Source organism: Coenobita brevimanus, chromosome 105 (assembly GCF_032717465.1).
Source record: "Coenobita brevimanus isolate Jiangsu-jjx chromosome 105, ASM3271746v2, whole genome shotgun sequence".
Classification (NCBI taxonomy): Eukaryota; Metazoa; Arthropoda; class Malacostraca; order Decapoda; family Coenobitidae; genus Coenobita; species Coenobita brevimanus.
In genome coordinates, this window is record NC_137058.1 from 14,853,939 (window position 1) to 14,875,601 (window position 21,663).

General features: G+C 43.4%; 1 pseudogene; it reads left to right on the top strand.

The window, feature by feature from the left end:
- The first annotated feature begins 14,568 nt into the window (after nt 1-14,568).
- Nucleotides 14,569-14,687, top strand: LOC145416390 (5S ribosomal RNA; annotated as a pseudogene).
- The last annotated feature ends 6,976 nt before the right edge of the window (nt 14,688-21,663 follow it).

Genomic DNA, 21,663 nt, shown 5'->3' on the forward strand with positions numbered 1-21,663 from the left:
GACTGGTAGATGGTCGCTACCCATATAGGGACCCACATCTACAGCTGGACACTGGAACACTGGATCTCCAAGGCAGAGGTCCAAGACTGATGGTCGTCCGGAATGGGGGTCATATCGGGTGTACAGGCCAGGAGGTGTGAGAAGACCGATGCGTGGGGAGTCTAAGAGTGCCTGAAAAAGAGACGATCCTGATACATTATTGATGGTTAGTGAAGGATCCCAGAGGTGATGATGGGCGTTAAAATCCCCCATGATGAAGGCAGGGGCCGGCAGCTGATGAAAGTAATGTACTAATTCCTCCCGGGACACATCCTGACATGGGTTGTAACATACCAGCACTGACGCCCATCCAGATCTAAGAGCCACCCTTACCGCCAAGACCTCCATCAGGCCACTGGAATATTGGGTAGGAGGCAAACTCACACTCTGGGAAGTCTCCCGAACAGCCAGTAATAGGCCCCCACCCCTCCCCTGAGGGCGGTCTGACCTACAGACTATAAAACCCCCCAGGGTGAGGCAGATGCAGGGTTGTAGCCAGGTCTCACACACCCCTACCACATTTGGTTCCCTTTCAGCCACTAAAATTTTAAAATCCTGTGACTTGTGGACTAGTGAATGAGAATTCCACAGCAGGATTCTTAAGCCACCTGTACCCCCCATGATAGTATCAGGGACAATAGCCGCGGCCAAAGGAGGGAACAGATTTCTATGAAGGACTTCCCCTGTTGGTGTAATGCCAGTGCCTCGGTGAGAAGTGTTATAAAAGAGTTCCCAGAACCTGGACCCTCATCAATGGAAGACAGAGGCTCTGAATTTCGTTGATGTCCTGGATGGGTAGGGTGAAGTCTCCGTCGGCCCAATAAAGGCAGGGCAGGGGTGGGGCCAGAGGAACACTGTTGGGAGGTACCATCATTCCCAATGGCAGCCATATCCGGATCCTGTGGAGGCACCCCCTGGGCTTGAGGGCTGGCAGTGCGGTGACGGTTGTGAAAAGCAGTGTAGGGGCGTGATGGTGCCTTATTCACAGTGGTGTCTGCATGGATAATGACCTCTGCCCCTGATGCGGGGTGGGTGGAGACTCCCAATACATCAGTCAATCCTAGGTCCTCCTCCTGAACATCATCAGCAAGGACTGCATAGCGGTTTGAGGATACACAGTTAGCGTAAATCTTACCTTGCTGAACGAGGGCACTGCGGGGGGCCTGGGAAGGTGTCAGTCGACCTGGCCCACTGGGAGTGGGGTGCTACGGGACGCAGTGTGTAGTTCACGAAGGCACTTGTTGATCTCCACAGAGCTGGCACCTGCCTTCATCATGGTCATGTATATATCGCTGGCCTTCCTGTAAATGGGGCAGACCTTGGACACCACCCTGTGTTCATCACTCCCACAAATAAAACACTTAGGGTCTCTGGTGCATTTCTGGCTGTCCTCTGATCCTGCCCTAAAGGGGTGGTAGCCACTACACATGGAGCACCTAACCTTATTTCTACAAGTAAGTCGGGTATGACCAAACAGATGGCAATTATGGCAGCGTAATACGGGACGGGTGTACTCACCAACCAGGAACGACAAGTACCCGAAGAAGACCCTGGAGGGAAGGGGGTCACGATAGACGAGTCTTACCCATTGTGACTGGCTGGAAGCACTGGGGGCCGGAAAGCGAACTGGAATTCTGGTAACCTCCAACAGTTGAGAGGCATGGTTGTCTGCAGGGTGCAGCCTCTCTGCTATAACTGAGACGTCCAGTTCTGGGGAAATCTGCCCAATCTTGCCCACTTTTACAGCACCTCCGGGTTCATAACTGGCGCGCCTGCACACCACAGCCCAAGGTCCCAAATTCACCATTTCCTCGGGCTGTTGTTCGAGCTTGGTCAAGTTAGCTGAAAAGATTGCAAAGGATAGGCACGATCCATCCCCCAGTGGCTTGGTGGATCCCTCCACAATGTATTTGGCAAAAGGAGATTCATTGAGGGCATCTGTCACCCTCTGTGGGTGACAAAACACTCTGGATCAGTCCTGGGTCCGCACTATGTAAGTTACCCTTGTCTGCACTGCCACACCTTCCTCTGAAGCTTGAGTGACGGGCTTGGACTGTGGCAACGTTTTCCTGGCCTTCTCAGTCGATCCCGAAGACTTTTCCTCACCCGAGGTTGACATATAGTGGGGTCTTTTTCCGCCCTGCCAGCCGGTGTCCATATCTGCTCCTCCACTCTCCCCTTCCATTATTCACCACTACACACACACACGCACCTCCCCTCCACACAAGAGGTACTAAACACTCCACCCCGTATAACACACTCTATGGTAAGATGTAAGAGTAACGTCATTCCGGGCACCGGGACCAGATCTCCGAAACGTCTGTACGCTACGGCTCTCTCACCCAGAATCCCGTACTTAATGGTTTCTCTGTTTGAACCTATAGGTGGGTTTGGTTTGTTTGCTTCAGTTTGGGGGGTTTGAGATTAGTGTTCAAACAGATGAGTGTTGCTTCAGTTGGGAGTTTGAGTAGTTTTCTTTGGGTCTTCTCTGAGTGGTTCTTGGCATTACTGTTTGCTACTTTTATGCATGGTCGCGGAGGATGTAGCGTGTATTCATCTGCTTTCTTCTCTAGCTTTGTAGGGCTGCCTTACCGGCAATATATATATATATATTTTTTTTTCACCCTACTGGTGGCTTCTAGGTTAGCTAGTTTCTCACTTTCCTCCCCTCCCTATTAGCTAGGAACAGTAGGTGTCTGTTCCTATACACTGAGATTACCTTTGCTTATTGCCCACGGAGGGTCCTCCCCACTGATCGCTCTGTGGCATGAATTAACACGGTCGGGCCTCCCTGGAGTGGTTTGAGAGGACAATTTCAGCCTTAGGTGTTTGGTCCGGGGTTGTTTGTCCTTTGTTCGGTTCTCTCCTTCTTCCCAATTCCCGCACGAGGGGGGAGTGGTTGCTATGGCAGACGCCCCTACTGCCTCCCCCCCCCTTCAGGGGGGGAGGTGGTCCTGACAATCCCAAGACGGTACCACAGACTGACCGCCCACAGAGAGAACGGCCCCAGACCCGCGTCCCGCTTGACATCCCTGTAAATAACGCCACGTTCATGACCCTACATGCCCTCGGTTGTACTCCCCTGGCTAGCCTCAATCCTTCCATGATAAAGAAAGTAATTGGTGGATGTGCTGGTGAGGTAGAATTTGTGAAAAAACTTGCTACTGGAGACAACCTTATCAAAACTGTAAACTCTGCCCAGGTTAAGGACTTGCTTAAACTACGTAAGTTCCACGAGTATGACGTCGAGCCGAGGATCCCGCAATCCATGAATTCCTGCAAAGGTGTCATCACTTGCAGGGATCTCATGGTAATGGAAGAGGACGAGATCATACGGGAACTTGAGCAGCAGCACGTAATAGATGCCCGTTTCATCACTCGTCTCACAGAAGGCATAAGGACGAAGACAGCTACAGTCGTCTTGACTTTTGGAAAAGTGTCTCTTCCCAGTAATATCAAAGTGGGATACGAAATTGTCAATGTACATCCATATATTCCCAATCCCCTTCGCTGCTCCAAATGCCAGATTTATGGGCATCTTGAAAAGACTTGTCGGGCATCCCAATCAGTCTGTGGCAAGTGTGCAACACAAGGTCATGATGCTGAACATTGTACATCAGAGACTGTCAGCTGCTTTCATTGCAAGGGTGCTCACTCCACTTCCTCTAGGGACTGCCTGAAGTGGAAGGAGGAAAAAGAGGTCTGTGCGGTGAAGGCGACTGAAGGCATCTCTTACTATGAAGCAAGGAAAAAGGTGAAGGAGTTGCATGCAACTCCCACACCGAATAGGTTCTATGCTTCAGCGGTGATGTCTCGTCCTGTGATGTGCACTGTGGAGATGCAGACTGACCTTGTGCTTGTGACTCATGCCACTCACTCTACCAAAGCCTCCACTTCTCAGCCTCCTGTACGATCCAACTCTCTAACTGACCACCCAAAACCTTCGTCATGCTCACAGGCCGCTGCTACTTCTCAGTCAGTCAAGCCTAAACCGAAATCTGACCAGACTGTTAAGAATAACTTCACCACCCTTTCAAAAACATGTCCTCATGTCCTTCCTGCTCCTGGTCCAGCGAGGGAGAGAAGAGTTAGCTCTTCCTCGGGGGGCTCTGGGAGCCTAGTTATTGACGAGCAACATATGGAGGTTTCCATTAGTAAGCACCGGGATAGGTCCCCCGGTAGCCACTCGCCTGACGGCGGGTGGTATAAAAAAGCTAAACACACTGGCCCCTCTTGTAAATCTTAAACCGCCACATTCACTGTGTTACAATGGAATTGTAGGACTCTTGGGAATAAATTCCACAATATAACAATTTTGCTATCTATACACATGCCAGACATTGTTTGTTTACAGGAGATGCGCTTGGTGGATCACCCTGATCCTCCACACTTCAAACACTACCATTCATATAGAAGATATGATGGTCATGGAGTTGCCATATACATACAAAAATTACACCCACAAACAGAAGTGGTTCAAAATTCTACTCTGGAAGCTGTCGCATGCAGAGTAAAATTTAATAACATGTACTTGTTTATTTGTTCTATCTACTGTCCTTCACATGGTCCCATTGATGGTGATGCTTTCACTTCACTAACCCATCAACTTCCGAGTCGAAAATTAATTTTAGGCAATTTTAACGCGAAACACTGTCAGTGGGGAAGCTTCAGAAGTGATGGCAGGGGGGGGCAAGTAGCCAACCTAATATTACAAGCAAACCTCTGTCTTTTAAACAATGGCAGAGCGACTCATGTGGATGACTACACTGGCAACATGTCATATATAGATCTGTCCTTGTCATCTCCCGATATACGCACTAACATCTCTTGGGACCCATATAACGACTAGATGGGTAGCGATCATTTTCTAATCATTCTTATTCATGCAATGATTATCGGCCTCCTCCACCACCCAAATTTAACTTTAAGAAAGCAGATTGGGGGTACTTCTCACGGGTCGCCAATCTAGATATATCGGGAGATAACATTGATGAGAAAGTTGCACACCTACAGACTTACATAATACACGCAGCAGAGGCTGCTATTCCCAAGACATCTACAATTCCAAACAAGCGTAGAGTTTCGTGGTGGACACCAGATTGCCGACAAGCACTCACTAAGTGCAATAGGAGATACAGGATTATTGAGAAACAACCAACTGAATCAAACTTTAATGCCTATAAAGCAGCTAAGGCTGAGGCAAGGAGGACAATTAAAGTGGCAAAATGGAATAACTGGCGTAGTTTTGTGTCAACGGTGAATCGCACCACCCCACTAAGTCAGGTCTGGGCCACCATAAATGTACTAAACAACAAGTACACCCGGTCACCAATCACCACACTTGAGGTGGCTGGGAATGTCATTGACGATCCCGTGGACATTGCAAATACTATTGGCGACCATTTTGCCCAGGTAAGCAGCTCAGTCAACTATGATCCTCGCTTTCTCCACCATAAGAGTATGGCTGAGCTGCAAAACTTAGACTTTGCCACAGAAGATGGAGATACCAGCTACAACTCCGAATTTACATTAGATAAACTTCTCCTTTCCCTTAAATCCTGTAAAGGCTCCAGTTCCAGTCCATCCACCATTACGTACGGTATAATTCAGCATCTTACTCAGGCCAACCTGAGTAAGCTGTTAGCAGTGTACAATGAGATTTGGGCGTCTTGCACGTTCCCAAACTCATGGCACTATGCGCACGTCATACCAATACCTCGCCGGGACGGTTGCCTTACGAGTTCCAGCTCGTTTCGACCTATTGCGCTGACTGACTGCCTATGTAAGGTCTTTAAACATATGGTTAATAAAAGGTTACTTTTTGTTTTAGAGTCGAAGGGTGTGTTAAATGATCAACAGAGTGGATTCCGTAAACACAGGTCCACTATGGATCATTTAGTGCACCTGGAGCATTGCATAGCTGAGGCTTTTGTCAATCGCGAATTCATGATAGGAATTTTTCTGGATATTCATAAGGCTTATGATATGACCTGGTGAAACTGAATACTACATAAACTCTACGCTTATGGTTTAAGAGGTAATTTGCCCATTTTCCCTCAGAACTTCCTTACTGACAGAACGTTTTCTGTCAGGTTACCCTGTAACGTAACTTCAGACATATTTGTCCAAGAGAACGGGGTGCCACAAGGAAGTGTGCTTAGCCCTACTTTGATCAGCGTTGCCATTAATGCCATTCTGTCGTCCGCTTCCATCCCCAGGATACTTACTCACTCTATGCTGATGATTGTGCAGTGTGGCACGCTTCCCGCAATGCACAATCCTCAGCACAGCAGATTCAACTGGCACTTGAATCTGTTCAGTGTTGGGTCCTGGAGTGGGGATTTAAAATTTCCGTCCCTAAGTGTATCGGTGTTGTTTTTACTCGTAAACTTAACGTACCTCGTTTGCATTTAACTTTAGATAATCAGCCGATACCTTTTCAAAATTCAGTCAGATTCCTGGGTCTACATTTTGACAGTAGGCTCAGTTGGAGAACACACATTAATTATTTGCTTCTTAGAGTAAAAAAGTTAACGTCCTTAAGTTTCTTTCCAGTAAATCGTGGGGAGCAGACAGAATGTCTTTATTGATGGTGTATAAGTCCCTTATCCGTTCGAAGCTTGACTATGGCTCATAGGTGTATGGGTCGGCATCGGATGCTGTCTTCCATAGACTGGATGTGCTTCAGAACGTGTGCTTGCGCATGTCTCGGAGCCCTTCAATGTACTCATGTGGAGCGGTTGGAAGTGGAGGCTAATGTGCCTCCCCTCCGTCTATGACATGACCGCCTGCTATTTTCTTACGGAATCACCACCCATTGTAAACGCTCACTAGGCCTACCGACTTGTCGGATCCTCCTACAAAGGGAATACCTGCTGTATGCGGCCCTCAAGCCGGTGGCTGTGAGGCTTCACTTCCTTTATGAGGCGTTAGGGTATGCCCTTTCTAATGGGGATCAGGTTTTAACATCAAAAATAGCACTTTGTGAGTCACTTGCCACCACATTCAACACTGACTGGCTCCCCATCGCAAAGTACAAGGCGCCGGAGGTGGAGGTACGACAGTTATTCCAGATGATACTCATTAGACACCTAGCATCATTCCACTTGTACACCGATGGCTCTATGATGGATGAATGTGTGGGGGCGAGTGTCTGGTCTACGGAGTGCCGCATCCGTTTTCGTTTGCCCCCCCATACGTCTGTATTCACTGCCGAATTATTTGCCATAGATCAAGCTATAGACTGTGCTTTGCGTTCAGGTCACAACAGTTTTGTCATTTTTTCGGACTCTAAGTCAGCCCTTCAGGCAATTCATTCATGTAGGACTGATTCACATGAGATCCTGGGCCGCATTATCAATAAGCTGCACACATGTGCTAAATCCTTCTCTCTGATATGGGTCCCTGGCCATTGTGGCATTTACAGCATGAGCAGGCTGACGTACTAGCTAAATCAGCTGTAGAACTCCAGGAGACTTGGAACGTTTCTCGTGAGCTACAGTCTAGTCTCTCTTTCGGAAAGAAATCAATTAATCTTCTGTGGCAAAGTCAGTGGACCAACCTGGCTATTCCATCAGAGAAAAGGACCATATGTGACTGGTCCATTTCCTCCCGAGGAAACAAGCGGGAGGAGATCGCTTTAGTCCGCCTCTGCATGAATTCCACCCTATTGACACATATGTTACCGTATATAAACAGACAATTTCCACCGCGTTTTACCACCTGTGACGCCGCGTTATCTATTAGTCACATCCTTTTGTACTGCAGTACGTACGCTGGAGAACGTATTTCTCTGGCTGCCTACTGTAGGACAAAAGTGCTCCCTTTCACACTTGATTCTGTCTTGGGTGATGAGGTCGTTGGTATGACTAATAAATTGATGACTTTCCTGAAAGAGACGAGACTGCTCAAAGAGTTGTGATTTATTTTATGAACTTGGTTGAGGTTTCTTTATTATATATATATATATATATATATATATATATATATATATATATAGGGATATAGTTTTTGTACATATGTAAATACGTCAATAAACTTTTATAGATTTGTGAACCGCAGGAGGTTACATTTATATAAATGTGTATTTTTTTTCTTTTCTTCAGGACTAGTAAATTTGTAATTGTTCTTTTTTTATATTTTTAACATAAATTCGATAAGTATTTGATTATTTTGTAGTAGTATAGTAATGAGTCTACATGTGATGTGTAGATGGAAGTATTTGTCTTGGTACTATCCGTTTATACTGATGTATTCTTTATTACTTTTTGTGCTTCATAATCATAAATAATAACTTAATACTGGTATGAAAAAGATGCAAATATTTCATATCATTATTTTGGTTTTCATGATTATCGATTCTTGTTTTCCTAATGCCCCTTCAGGGTGATGGCCATTAAGCAAAAAAAAAAAAAAAAAAAAAAAAAAATTACTGTTTGAGCTTTTATAGGGGGTGAGGGGTTGATATTACTTGCTTTTATTTAGTTTTATGGTTCAATAAATCCTGTTTTTTCTTTTCATGAAGTCTGTGCTAACTATATAGGGCAATTGTAATACCTGATGATGGCCTGAGGTGGGCCGAAAATTCGAATTATGTTAAGAGTATTTACTACATTAATTTTGCTACTGTTTTGCAAGCTGCGATGTCCAAGATCGTCTGCAGATATTTTACTTGGTCAATATGGAAGAAGTATTCTGACATCCTACAGAACTTTAGAAAAATTACATCTTAAAGTCAGCACAATAAGATATGACATAAGGTTTTTAGAAAATGTTGGGAGTACGACATCCTTCTCAAATATTTGAAATTTAATGTATATACTAGAGATTTTCTTAAGACAGATATTTATAATCAATGGCAATTTATTTTGGTGGAAGGAGAGATTAAAGCACAAAGTCGTAAAATAAGTAGTCATTTAGACTACTGCGCAGTTGACCCTTGTGCGGTGTAGTGCGGTGAGGATCTGTCCCTTCTCCCCTTTGGGGCAGATGCGAATGAATGTGTTTGAATGGATAAGTAAATGGGGAGTGTGTCGTCCTGTCTTGGCTACCTCCCTTTCCTTGGGGGAAGCAGCGTAGGTATATAGATAGATAGATAGATTTAGAAAAATTGGAAAGATGTAAACTAGCATTCAAATCTCAGGTAAGCTTTTTAAATTATTGGGTCTTTTTACATTAAATCTGAGTACATGGGTGCTGTATCTCACAAAATTAATGCCAGCCACTCCAAAAAGCTAAAAACAATTAGATATTCAAAATGTTCATTATAATGAGCAAAGCATCTTCAATATTTCAAGTAGAAGATTAACACAAAGGAGAAGTTATTTAATGTTAGGTCTGGATTTTTTTATTCCTTTCTATAAGACAGATTGGTTGAAGCATTGCATTTCTTTAGAGAAACTTTGTAATAATGTTCTGGATTGTGCCAAACGAGGTCTCATGTGTAATGGTTTAGATAAGAACAGATGCACTGACAAGGTCAAAGATCTGGGTAACAATATTTACAGAATAGGGAGGAGGAAAGCCAATGATGTTCATTCTTCAGTATTTAGGAGAGAGGATATTGATTTATTTAAACAATCAGGGCAAGATGACTCTATCATTATTGTGAAAACAGATCAGGGGAGGGGAATGGTTATAATGAATAAAGTAGATTATCATAGAAAAATGTCTTGCATCCTCGAGGATCACACAAAATTTAGACCACTGAAAGGAGATATTTTTAGTAACTATTAGAACAGAAGATAAATTAAACAGAATGTTAAGGAATGTTAAGGGCAAAATTGGAAGAGATACCTTTAAATCACTATGCATCAGGGTCAGTACCGGGAATAATGTATGGTAATCCAAAGATTCATAAACCAGATGTTCCACTTAGAACTATTGTTTCCTCTATAAAAACCGCTGGATATAATTTAGCAAAATTCTTGCTTCCTGTTGTGTGTCCCCTGGCTACTAATGAGTATACAATTCCTAATTCAAAAGCATTTGAGGATGAAATTTTATCCTTAACACTTCCCACTCATTATGTTATGGCCAGCTATGACATAGACTCTATATCATAGCTGGTATAGAGTCTCAATTTACTAATATTCCTTTGGCTGAAACCATAGAAATATTTCTTGATAATTACAAACCAAGTAATTTTTATGGTTTAGATGCAACCCAGGATAGACATTTATTAGAATTTGCTACATTAGAATCATGTTTTCTATTTAACAATGTTCTTCATAATCAAGTAGATGGTATCAGTATGGCCTCATGTTTTGGACCTGTTTTTGCTAATGCTTTTTCGTGCAATAGGGAGATTTCATGGTTAAATCACTGTCCCAGTGAATTTAGATCAATTTGTTTTAGAATATATGTAGATGTTTTAATCTTTTTTTCAATAATGAAGAGGTTCATCAAAAGTTTATTATATTAACAAACAACAAAAAATATAAGGTTCATATGTGAATTAGAAAATAATGGAAGTATATCATTTTTAGATATAAAAATTGCTAAAAGTAATGAAGGACTAGTAACAGGGGTACATAGAAAACCAACTTTTACAGGTCAAGGCTTAAATTGGTACAGTTTTTGTCCGATGATATACAAAATTAATTCAATTAGAACTTTACTGAATAGAGCATACAATGTTTGTTCGAATGATATAACTATGCATGAAGAATTTCTTAAACTTCGGGGTTACTCTCTGAACAATAATTATCAGATACACATTTATGATAAGTGTTTGAAGTCTTTCCTCTATAAAACTAAGAAGTAAATCTGTATGTTCTGAGGTGAAAAAAATTAGTTTAATATGTTAAAATGCCTTTCTTTGGAAAGATCAGTTATCGGTTTTGCAATCTTGTATTTAAAGAATTAAAAAACAGTTTTCCTCCTGTAAATTTTAGGATTATACATACCAATGACTTTAAGATAAAGAAGTTTTTTCAATCACAACGATAGAGTGCCTACTCCTCCATGTTCAGATGTTGTTTACAAATTTGCATGTCCTAGTTGTAAGGCTTGGTATATTGGATGTACTAGTCATTCATTCAAAATAAGAATATCTGAACATAGGGAAAGAGCTACAGGACAGGGAAATATTTACATCAGATGGCATTTTCAGCTATTAGAGAGCATTCATTAACCCATGACCACCCTTTCTCTTACAATGATTTTCAGATAGTAACTAAATTCAGTAATTCTGCTGATGCTTTACTAGGAGAAAAATTATTAATAGAAATGTATAGGCCAGAAATTAATGTAGCTAATAGTACTTAATGGTTTCTCTGTTCTAAACTATAGGTGGGTTTGGTTTGTTTGCTTCAGTTTGGGGGGTTTGACATTAGTGTTCGAACAGATGAGTGTTGTTTCAGTTGGGGGTTTTAGTTTTCTTTGGGTCTTCTCTGAGTGGTTCTTATCATTGCTGTTTGAGCTTTTATAGGGGGAGGAGGGTTGATATTATTTGCTTTTATTTAGTTTTATGATTCAATAAAGTCCTGTTTTTACTTTTCATGAAGTCTATGCTAACTATATAGGACAATTGTAATACCTGATGGTGGCTTGAGATGGGCAGAAAATTCGAATCATGTTAAGAGTATTTACTACATTATTTTTGCTACTATTCTGGAAGCTGCGATGTCCAAGATCGCCTGCTGATGTTTTACTTGGTCAATATAGAAGAAGTACTCTGACATCCTACAGAACTTTAGAAAAATTACATCTTAAAGTCAGCAAAATAAGATATGACATAAGGTTTATAGAAATATGTTGGGAGTACGACATCCTTATCAAATTTTTGAAATTTAAAGTATACAGTATACTAGAGATTTTCTTAAGACAGATATTTATAATCAGTGGCAATTTATTTTGGTGGAAGGAGAGATTAACCCGCCCCGTCCCGACGACGTATGGGTACGTCACCACGATTTGCATTTGCCAGTCCCGGCGACGTACCAGTACGTCGTGCAATTGCAAGGTACCTAATTTGCACAATTTTCAATTTTCGCACGTGATTTTTCGTATGTATACACGGGACACCTTCCTCTATTCCTGTACAAGATACCAAGCAGGGACAATGCCTTACACTGCATAACCTCCCCCCTCCCCCCCTCACGCCATTGTCTTGGCAAAGGACCTGTTACCAGTGACCTGGCTAGTAAAGTTATTCAGGGCCAGAGTGATTCCCCAATCGATGACAATGTGGAGGACAATGTTTACATAGCATTAGAAGAAGAAACAGCCAGAAATAATGATCAGGTAGTGTGGCAAAAATAGGTCAGGTATGGTGATTAGTTAGTGAGTGAAACAATGCTTATAATGCCTTTATTACTGCTTGAAAACCAATATACAGTCATACTACATATACATTCGTACCAAGTAAATAAATAAATACCGTTTATGAGTGGATAAAATAGTTACCCTCCCATAGAACTCGTTTTCTTTGGTGTCAGCATGTTAGAAAACCCACTCAGGTAAGGAGGAACTCCTACCTGGATTGGGCACTTTAAACCTCAGGTGAGCGATTTCTCTATGAATTTTCGATGTTTCTCACCAAAAGCGAAGGTTTTAGCCAAAAAAAAAAAAATCGAAAATACCTCGGGACTGGGGGATGTCGGAGGTGCGGAAAACCTCGGGACGTGACGGGTTAAAGCACAAAGTCGTAAATTAAATAGTCATTTAGACCACTGCGCAGTTGACCCTTGTGCGGTGTAGTGCAGTGAGGATCTGTCTCTTCTCCCCTTTGGGGCCAAGATGCAAATGAATGTGTTTGAATGGATGAGTAAATGGGGAGTGTGGCGTCCTGTCTCGCCTACCTCCCTTTCCTTGGGGGAAGCAGCGTAGGTATATAGATAGATAGATATAGAAAAACTGGAAAGCTGTAAACTAGCATTCAAATCTCGGGTAAGCTTTTTAAATTATTGGGTCTTTTTACATTAAATCTGAGTACGTGGGTGCTGTATCTAAAAAATTAATGCCAGGCACTCCAAAAAGCTAAAAAAAAATTAGGTATTCAAAATGTTCATTATAATGAGCAAAGCATCTTCAATATTTCAAGTAGAAGATTAACACAAACGAGAGGAAGTTTTTAATGTTAGGTCTGGGTTTTTGTACTCTATTCCTTTCTATAAGACAGATTGGTTGAAGCATTATATTTCTTTAGCGAAACTTTGTAATAACGTTCTGGACTGTGCCAAAGGAGGTCTCATGTGTAATGGTTTAGATAAGAACAGAAGCATTGACAAGATCAAAGATCTGGGTAACAATATTTACCGAATAGGGAGGACGAAACCCAATGATGTTCATTCTTCAGTATTTAGGAGAGAGGATATTGATTTATTTAAACAATTAGGGCAAGATGACTCTATCATTATTGTGAAAACAAATAAGGGGAGGGGAGTGGTTATAATGAATAAAGTAGATTATCATAGAAAAATATCTTGCATCCTCGAGGATCACACAAAATTTAGACCACTGAAAGGAGATATTTTTAGTAACTATTAGAACAGAAGATAAATTAAACAGAATGTTAAGGAATGTTAGGGGCAAAATTGGAATAGAAAACTTTAAATCACCGTATGCATCAGGGTCAGTACCAAGAATAATGTATGGTAATCCAAACGTTGGGTCTGGTTAGTACTTGGATGGGTGACCGCCTGGGAACACCAGATGCTGTTGGCATCCCTACGTCTAGTGGGGTTGGTGGAGGATTAGTGCCCCTCCCTGTAAAACAATTAACTCTAAGCCCTTGGCCACCCTGTCTGGGATACATGGCGTCTGGCAATGAATGAATGGATGAATGAATCCAAAGATTCATAAACCAGATGTTTCACTTAGAACTATTGTTTCCTTAAAAAAAAAAAACGCTGGATATAATTTACCTAAATTCTTGCTTCCTGTTGTGTGTCCCCTGGCTACTAGTGAGTATACAATTCCTAATTCAAAAGCATTTATGGATGAAATTTTATTTTTAACGCTTCCGACTCATTTATTTTATGACCAACTATGATATAAAGTCTATTTACCAATGTTCCTTTTGCTGAAACCATGGACATAATTCTTGATAATTATAAACCATGTACTTTTCATGGTTTAGATGCAACTCAGGTTAGACAGTTATTAGAATTTGCTACATTAGAATCATGTTTTCTATTTAACAATGTTCTTCATAATCAAGTAGATGGTATCAGTATGGCCTCATGTTTTGGACCTGTTTTTGCTAATGCTTTTTCGTGCAATAGGGAGATTTCATGGTTAAATCACTGTCCCAGTGAATTTAGACCAATTTATTTTAGAATATATGTAGATGTTTTAATCTTTTTTTCAATAATGAAAAAGCTCATCAAAAGTTTATTATATTAACAAACAACAAAAAATATAAGGTTCACATGTGAATTAGAAAATTATGGAAGTATATCATTCTTAGATATAAAAATTGCTAAAAGTAATGAAGGACTAGTAACAGGGGTACATAGAAAACCAACTTTTACGGGTCAAGGCTTAAATTGGTACAGTTTTAGTCCGATGATATACAAAATTAATTCAATTAGACATATCACGTTGAGTACACCGCTTCCCGTCCGATCAGCGAAGTTAAGCAACGTTGGGTCTGGTTAGTACTTGGATGGGTGACCGCCTGGGAACACCAGATGCTGTTGGCATCCCTACGTGTCAAGTGGGGTTGGTGGAGGATTAGTGCCCCTCCCTGTAAAACAATTAACTCTAAGCCGTTGGCCATCCCGTTTGGGATACATGGCGTCTGGCAATGAATGAATGAAATTCAATTAGAACTTTACTGAATAGAGCATACAATGTTTGTTCGAATTATATAACTATGCATGAAGAATTTCTTAAACTTAGGGGTTATTCTCTGAACAATAATTATCAGATACACATATATGATAAGTATTTGAAGTCTTTCCTCTATAAAACTAAGAAGTAAATCTGTATGTTCTGAGGTGAAAAAAATTATTTTAATATGTTAAAATGCCTTTCTTTGGAAAGATCAGTTATCAGTTTCGCAATCTTGTACTTAAAGAATCAAAAAACAGTTTTCCTCCTGTAAATTTTTGGATTATACATACCAATGACTTTAAGATAAAGAAGTTTTTTCAATCGCAACGATAGAGTGCCTACTCCTTCATGTTCAGATGTTGTTTACAAATTTACATGTCCTAGTTGTTAGGCATGGTATATTAGATGTACTAGTCGTTCATTCAAAATAAGAATATCTGAACATATGGGAAAGAGCTACAGGACAGGGCAATATTTACATCAGATGGCATTTTCAGCTATTAGATAGCATTCATTAACCCATGACCACCCTTTCTCTTACAATGATTTTCAGATAGTAACTAAATTCAGTAATTCAGCTGATGCTTTACTAGGAGAAAAATTACTAATAGAAAAGTATAGACCCGAAATTAATGAAGCTAATAGTACTGACTGATTGACTGATTGAAAATAATTAAAATCTGGCGGCGCAACTGCCAGAGTCATATGCCACCGGACGACAAATTAAAGACACAGCAAAATAAAAGGTGCACATTCAAAATAAAGTTAATATATGTTAGTAGGAATAAAACACTGAAAATAAAAAAAGAACAGTTTATAAAATATCAATTACTTATCAAAGTGGAAGGAGGCCCGCCTCCTGAAGAAAACTAAAAACATCAATAAAATCGCTACAGGCTTCACCAAGCATCGAGGACAAACAGTAGGCACCATCTGCCCCCTTATGCCTATGGAGGAATCTCCGACGTAGGTCCCCTAGACTCGGACACTCAACCAGCAAGTGACGGACAGTAAGGGGAACAAGGCAGTCATCACAGTACAGTTGAGGTCCACCATTCATCAGAAACCCATGTGTAAGCCGCGAATGCCCAATTCAAAGCCTAGCAAGAGCCACCTCCAATCGCCGAGACATAGAGGGAAGAACCCTTGGCACAACCACTCTTTGAAAGATTTCTTTTAATTTATTGTGAGAAACATCATCCCACTGTCTCTGCCAACACATACAAATTGCGTTCCGCAAGTAAGGTGTTACATCAGAAGCAGGAAGTGGGTAGTCGGATGGGGGCTGTTGAGAAGACGCAGCTTTAGCTAAAGTATCTGCCCTCTCATTGTCCACCATACCAACATGTGCGGGTACCCAACAGAAGTCTACACGGCGGCCACGACAGCCAAGAAGAAAAAGCCACTCTAAAATTGATAAAACCAATGGATGGGATGCATTAAAAGACTCCAGTGCAGACAAAGCACTATGCGAGTCACTAAAAATCACTAAAAAGGATTGGGGGAGAGTAAAAATAATTTTAACAGCATATAAAATTGCAGTCAGTTCCGCTGTATACACTGAAGTAATGCCAGGAAGGCTACTGCCCCTACTAAAGGGAGGGAAGACAACACCAAATCCTACCCCAGTATCAGTCTTAGACCCGTCAGTATAGACGGGGATAGAACCCTCATGAATGGAGGCATGTTCTAAAAAGAGGGAGAGGGACAGTGAGCCCTTTTTTTCAACAACAGACCCCCCCCGTGGGCAGCCACCCTGTCGTGGTGGGGGGGGTTTGCGTGCCCCTGTGATCCCACAAGCCTGCCCGTGGATGTAACGACATCCGGTAGGTTCTCCCACACGGGTAGGGTTGTGGATGAGGGGTCTGACTAAGCGCTGCCCGAAACGTAGGTTACCCGTAAGGGTCATTGGTGCCGCCCTCCAGAGGGATCGCCTCGGTGCTGTCCCGAGTTGGTTGGTTGGGTGTCTGGGCTGGGTGGTGTTGGGGAATGGGGTCTTTGCACTGGTGGGAGCAAACTTTCGCATCACAGGGCGTCCTTTTGGGGACATCATCTGGGGACGAGGTACCCCGCTCCCATCAGACCGCGCTCGGTCCCCTCACTCTCTGGTAGGCAGTTTCCCTTGGCTCATGGTGCCATTTTGTGTAAAGCATGTATATATGGATACATCCCAAACTCCTTTAACCACTCATGTGGTCGGTGACCAGCCGCACGAGTTGGCATCACCTGGTCACTCTCTGGCCGATAACCCTGTACCCCCAGGGTCATCTGCCAAAATTGTGAATGAAGATGCCCTTCCTATCGAGGTGTTACCAGGTGTGTTTGTTAATAACTCTTACACAAAATACGTAGTCCTTAAAATGGATAATGGTATTTCTTTCCGGAACCTGAATAGATTTCGGATTCTAGTTTCAGCATGTGGATTTACCCCTAAGGTCTCTTTGCAGGGTGATGGTTCACTATTGCTAGAAGCTAGGAATGAAGAGGAGAGTTCACGCATCCAGTCCTTAACTATGGTCGCTGGTTATCCTGTATCTGCCTCTCGTCACTTGGTCCTAAACCAGTCCCGAGGGGTTGTACATTCTCGTGACTTGATCTCATATTCTGATTCTTCCCTCTTAGAGGGGCTGGCTCCTCAGGGTGTTGTAGGAGTACAGAGAATTATGAAAAAGGTTGATGGGGTTTTAACCCCCACGCCCACTCTTATCTTGACATTTGACCGTCTTACCTTGCCGGAGGCCATCACTACTGCGTGGTGGAAGCTAAAGGTTAAACCTTATGTTCCCCAACCTAGAAGATGCTATTATTGTCAAAGATTTGGTCATGTCCACCGTTCTTGCAGGCGGGAAGCATCTGGTCTTTCTGAGGTCTGTGGAATTGTGGTGGAATTTCTCATGGTATAGATGATTGTTCTCAACCCTCTAAATGTCTGAACTGTGGAGGAGCACATGCAGCCTCCTCAAGGGATTGCGAAGTATACAAATATGAATACGAGATTATTTCTGTCCGAACGAAGGTAAAAATTTCCTTTTCTGAGGCAAAGGCCAGGGTAAGGGAGCGATTCATTCGCCCTGGGGTTACCTTTGCTGCTGCGTTGTCTCACCATAAAGCTACCTGGCAGGTGCCCCTGCCATCACACAATACCCCATCAAATTCTCGGGGTTCTACTTCCTGGCCTTCTTGCCCGTGGGGTTCCATTGAGGGAGTGTAGACTGGAAGCAGCTGTGCTTCCTCCAGGGAGGTGCCTCCTGTCTGTGACAGTGTCCCCTCTGCGGTGGTTCTTCCAGCGTTGGGAGTGCCTCCCCCATCCCAGTTCCTCCAGTTCCTCCTGTGACAAACACCCGTGTCAATGCTACACTTTGCTTTGACACATCCAAAACTCCCGATGTCCTTCCTGTGCATCCTTGTCCTGACATATCCAAAAAAACCAGCGTCTCTCATTCTTCTGTATCAGCTGCTACTTCCGTACCGACTGCTGCTCCTGTACCATCTGGCCGCTCTGCTACTGTTGCTCACTCTTTACAGTGTGGCACTATAGTTTCTAATGCTTTAAGTTCTAGTGCGGAGATGGAGGTTGCATCTGCCAACCTCAAACGAGTGAGGAGTGAGGAGTTTTTGGGTGACTCCCCTCCTTCTAAGGTTCAAACTTCTGTACCACATGAGGATTCTGAGGGGGCTTTTCGCTCGACAACCCAGCCAGTGGTGGCGTCTAAGTCTGTGGGTGTTCACGATGGCCCTTCTAGGATTCTCATCCCTGCCTCTTCCTTAGGTGCGGTGGGGCCTGGGTCTTTAGATGCTCATAGAGCTCAGTCGCTTGCTCCCTCTGATCCGTCACCCAGCGACCAACCTTTGGATGATTTGGTTGGGGGGGGTTCGATGGCCCCGAGGTGCCAGCTGAACCCTCACATGGGTGTGTGGACAGGGCACGTGGGTCTTCCAAGAAGGTCTCTGTGCTTTGGACTCATTCTCGCGATGGGCAGGACATGTCTCGTGGTAAGGGTACTTCCACCCATGGAAACTCTAAATCTTCATTGCCTTCTCAGTCAGTGAGGCAGAGCTCCACGCCTAGGAAGAAGGGCTTTCACTCCCTTCCCAACGAGGTTGCTACATAGCTTTCTAAGTTCATAATATTTAATACTACTTACTATGGCTCAATCGGTACCAATCTGTCTTCAGTGGAACTGTAGAGTTTCCATGGCAAATTGGGAGGAATTGCAGTTATTACTCTCTGCTCTGAACCCATTATGTGTGTGTCTTCAGGAGACAATGGTGGGGGATGGACAGTTTCCTTCCATTAGGGGGTATAAGGCCTTCCATGCATCTCCTCCTGGTGGTCACAGCGGTGGATGTGCAATTTTGTGCCGCTCTGATGTCCCCTTCATTTCCGTTGAGATTCAGTCCCCCTTTCAAGTTTTAGCCGTACAGATGCACGTTGGGAGGTGCTATACCATCTGTTGTCTGTACCTTCCACCTTCCGTTCCTGTTATACGTGCTGATCTAGAAACCCTTATCAGCCAACTTCCACCCCCTTTCCTACTCCTTGGTGACCTTAATGGCTGCCATCCTTTCTGGGGTGACTCACTTTCAAATCCCCGGGGTGATCTTCTTGCCTCTTTGGTTGGGGATTTAGATTTGGTTGCCCTAAATAATGGAAAGCCAACCCATTTTCATGTTCAGAATGGCACGTATTCTGTCATTGACCTTACCATCTCCTCCTCTGACTGTGCCCTTGATTTTTCTTGGGAGGTTTTGGATGATCTACATGGTAGTGACCATTATCCTGCAGTGGTCCAGCCTACTCACTCTGTTCCTGTAGCCCGTCTGCCACGCTGGTGTCTGGACAGGGCTGATTGGTCTCTCTTTGAGGAACTGTGTGTATTTCCCAACAGGGTTACTGATTTTTCAACTATGGATGATGCCGAATGTTATTTTACTAAGACCGTTTTCTCAGCATGGGTTCATTCTAACCCACAGACTTCTGGTGTTTTTTCCCGGAGACCTGTGCCATGGTGGAATGATGACTGCTCCATAGCAAAGGGAACTTACAAAGCAGCTGCTCGTCGGTATTTTGCCAATCGTAATGTTGTTTTTCTAAAAATACAGTTTCGCAAAGCACGTGCTCACTATAGATGGGTCATGAAGAATGCTCACCGTAATTCGTGGAGTTCGTATGTTTCTACAGTTACATCTTCAACTTCAATGTCTGTGGTGTGGAAAAAGGTGCGCAAGATTTCCAGTAGGTTCTCGCCCCCCTCCCCTCCGGTGTTGCGCCTTCACGGAGAACTTGTGTCTGCACCAGATGCAGTAGCCTCTGCTTTTGCAGATCAGTTTTACTCTGTCTCCACAAAGGATCCTTCTCAACCATTTGCTACCTTTCGCAGGAATCAGGAGAGGCTGGGTCTTGACTTTCGCTCTCGTGGCGGAGAGCCGTATAATTTAGATTTCAGCCTCCGTGAGTTGCGTGCTGCCATTTCAGAGTGTCACTGCTCCTGGGCCTGACGATATTCCATACGCTATGCAGCGTCATCTTCCGAATGATTCACTTCAGTTTTTATTGGACCTTTTTAACAGGGTTTGGAGTGAGGGCTCTATTCCAAGGAGTTGGAAGTTGGGTATTGTCCTCCCCTTTCCCAAGCCTGGTAAAGACCATTCGCAAGTCTCCAACTATCGCCCTATCACTTTAACATCATGTGTGTGCAAGCTGTTCGAAAAGATGGTCAATGTCAGGCTTATGTGGTTTCTGAAGAAGGATTGCTTTCTCTCTCCGTCGCAGAGCGGTTTCCATAAATTACGGTGCACTTCAGACAACCTTATCAGGCTCGAGGCGTCAATCTGTGAAGCTTTTGCCTCCAAGCAACATCTTGTGGCTGTGTTTTTTGACCTTGAGAAGGCTTATGACACTGCCTGGTGCCATGGCATCCTCCAACAACTTCATGCCTTTGGTTTACGTGGTCGCCTGCCTGTGTTGCTTGGAGACTTCTTGACTGATCGTGTATTTCGGGTCAGTGTGGGTTCTACCCTATCTGTGCCATTGTGCCAGGAGGAAGGTGTCCCACAGGGGAGTGTCTTAAGTGTTTCCCTGTTTGCAGTGGCCATTAATGGTATCATTGACACTGTGCCTCCTTGGGTATCCTCATCCCTTTATGTGGATGACTTAGCTATATGGTTTTCTGGCTTCCGCATGTCTGCTATTGAGCGGCGTATGCAACTTGCCTTGGACAAGATTTCTGCCTGGGCCACTTCCAAGGGTTTTCGGTTTTCCCCTTCAAAGACTGTGCCTATGCACTTCTGTAGGATGAGAGGGGTACACCCGGACCCTGATCTCCAGCATTGTGGCAGGAGACTCCGTTGTGTGACAGAGACGAAATTCTTGGGCCTGACTTTTGATTGTCGTTTGACATGGGTCTCACACTTGGCAAATCTTAAAACATCATGTATGAAGGCTCTCAGTCTATTGAGGGTTCTGTCCCATACCTCTTGGGGTGCTGATCAAAGGACACTCTTGCATTTGTTTCAGGTATTTGTAACCTCTAAGCTGTCATATGGCTGTGAGGTATATTCCTCTGCCACAGAATCAAGACTAAAAACTCTAGATGCTGTCTATCATGCTGGTCTTCGCCTTGCAACTGGGGCTTTTCGGTCCTCTCCAATTACCAGCTTATTGGTAGAAGCTGGTGTGCCTCCCTTAGATCTACTGCATCAGTCTGTTGCAGTGCGGTGCTGGCTCCCGATTCGTCGCCTTCCAGACTCACTTGTCTGTGAGAGTGTGATGAAACAGTCTGGTCTTTTGTGTTATAGTAGACATCCTCGCATGCCTCGTCCATTTGGCTATAGGGTTCAGGA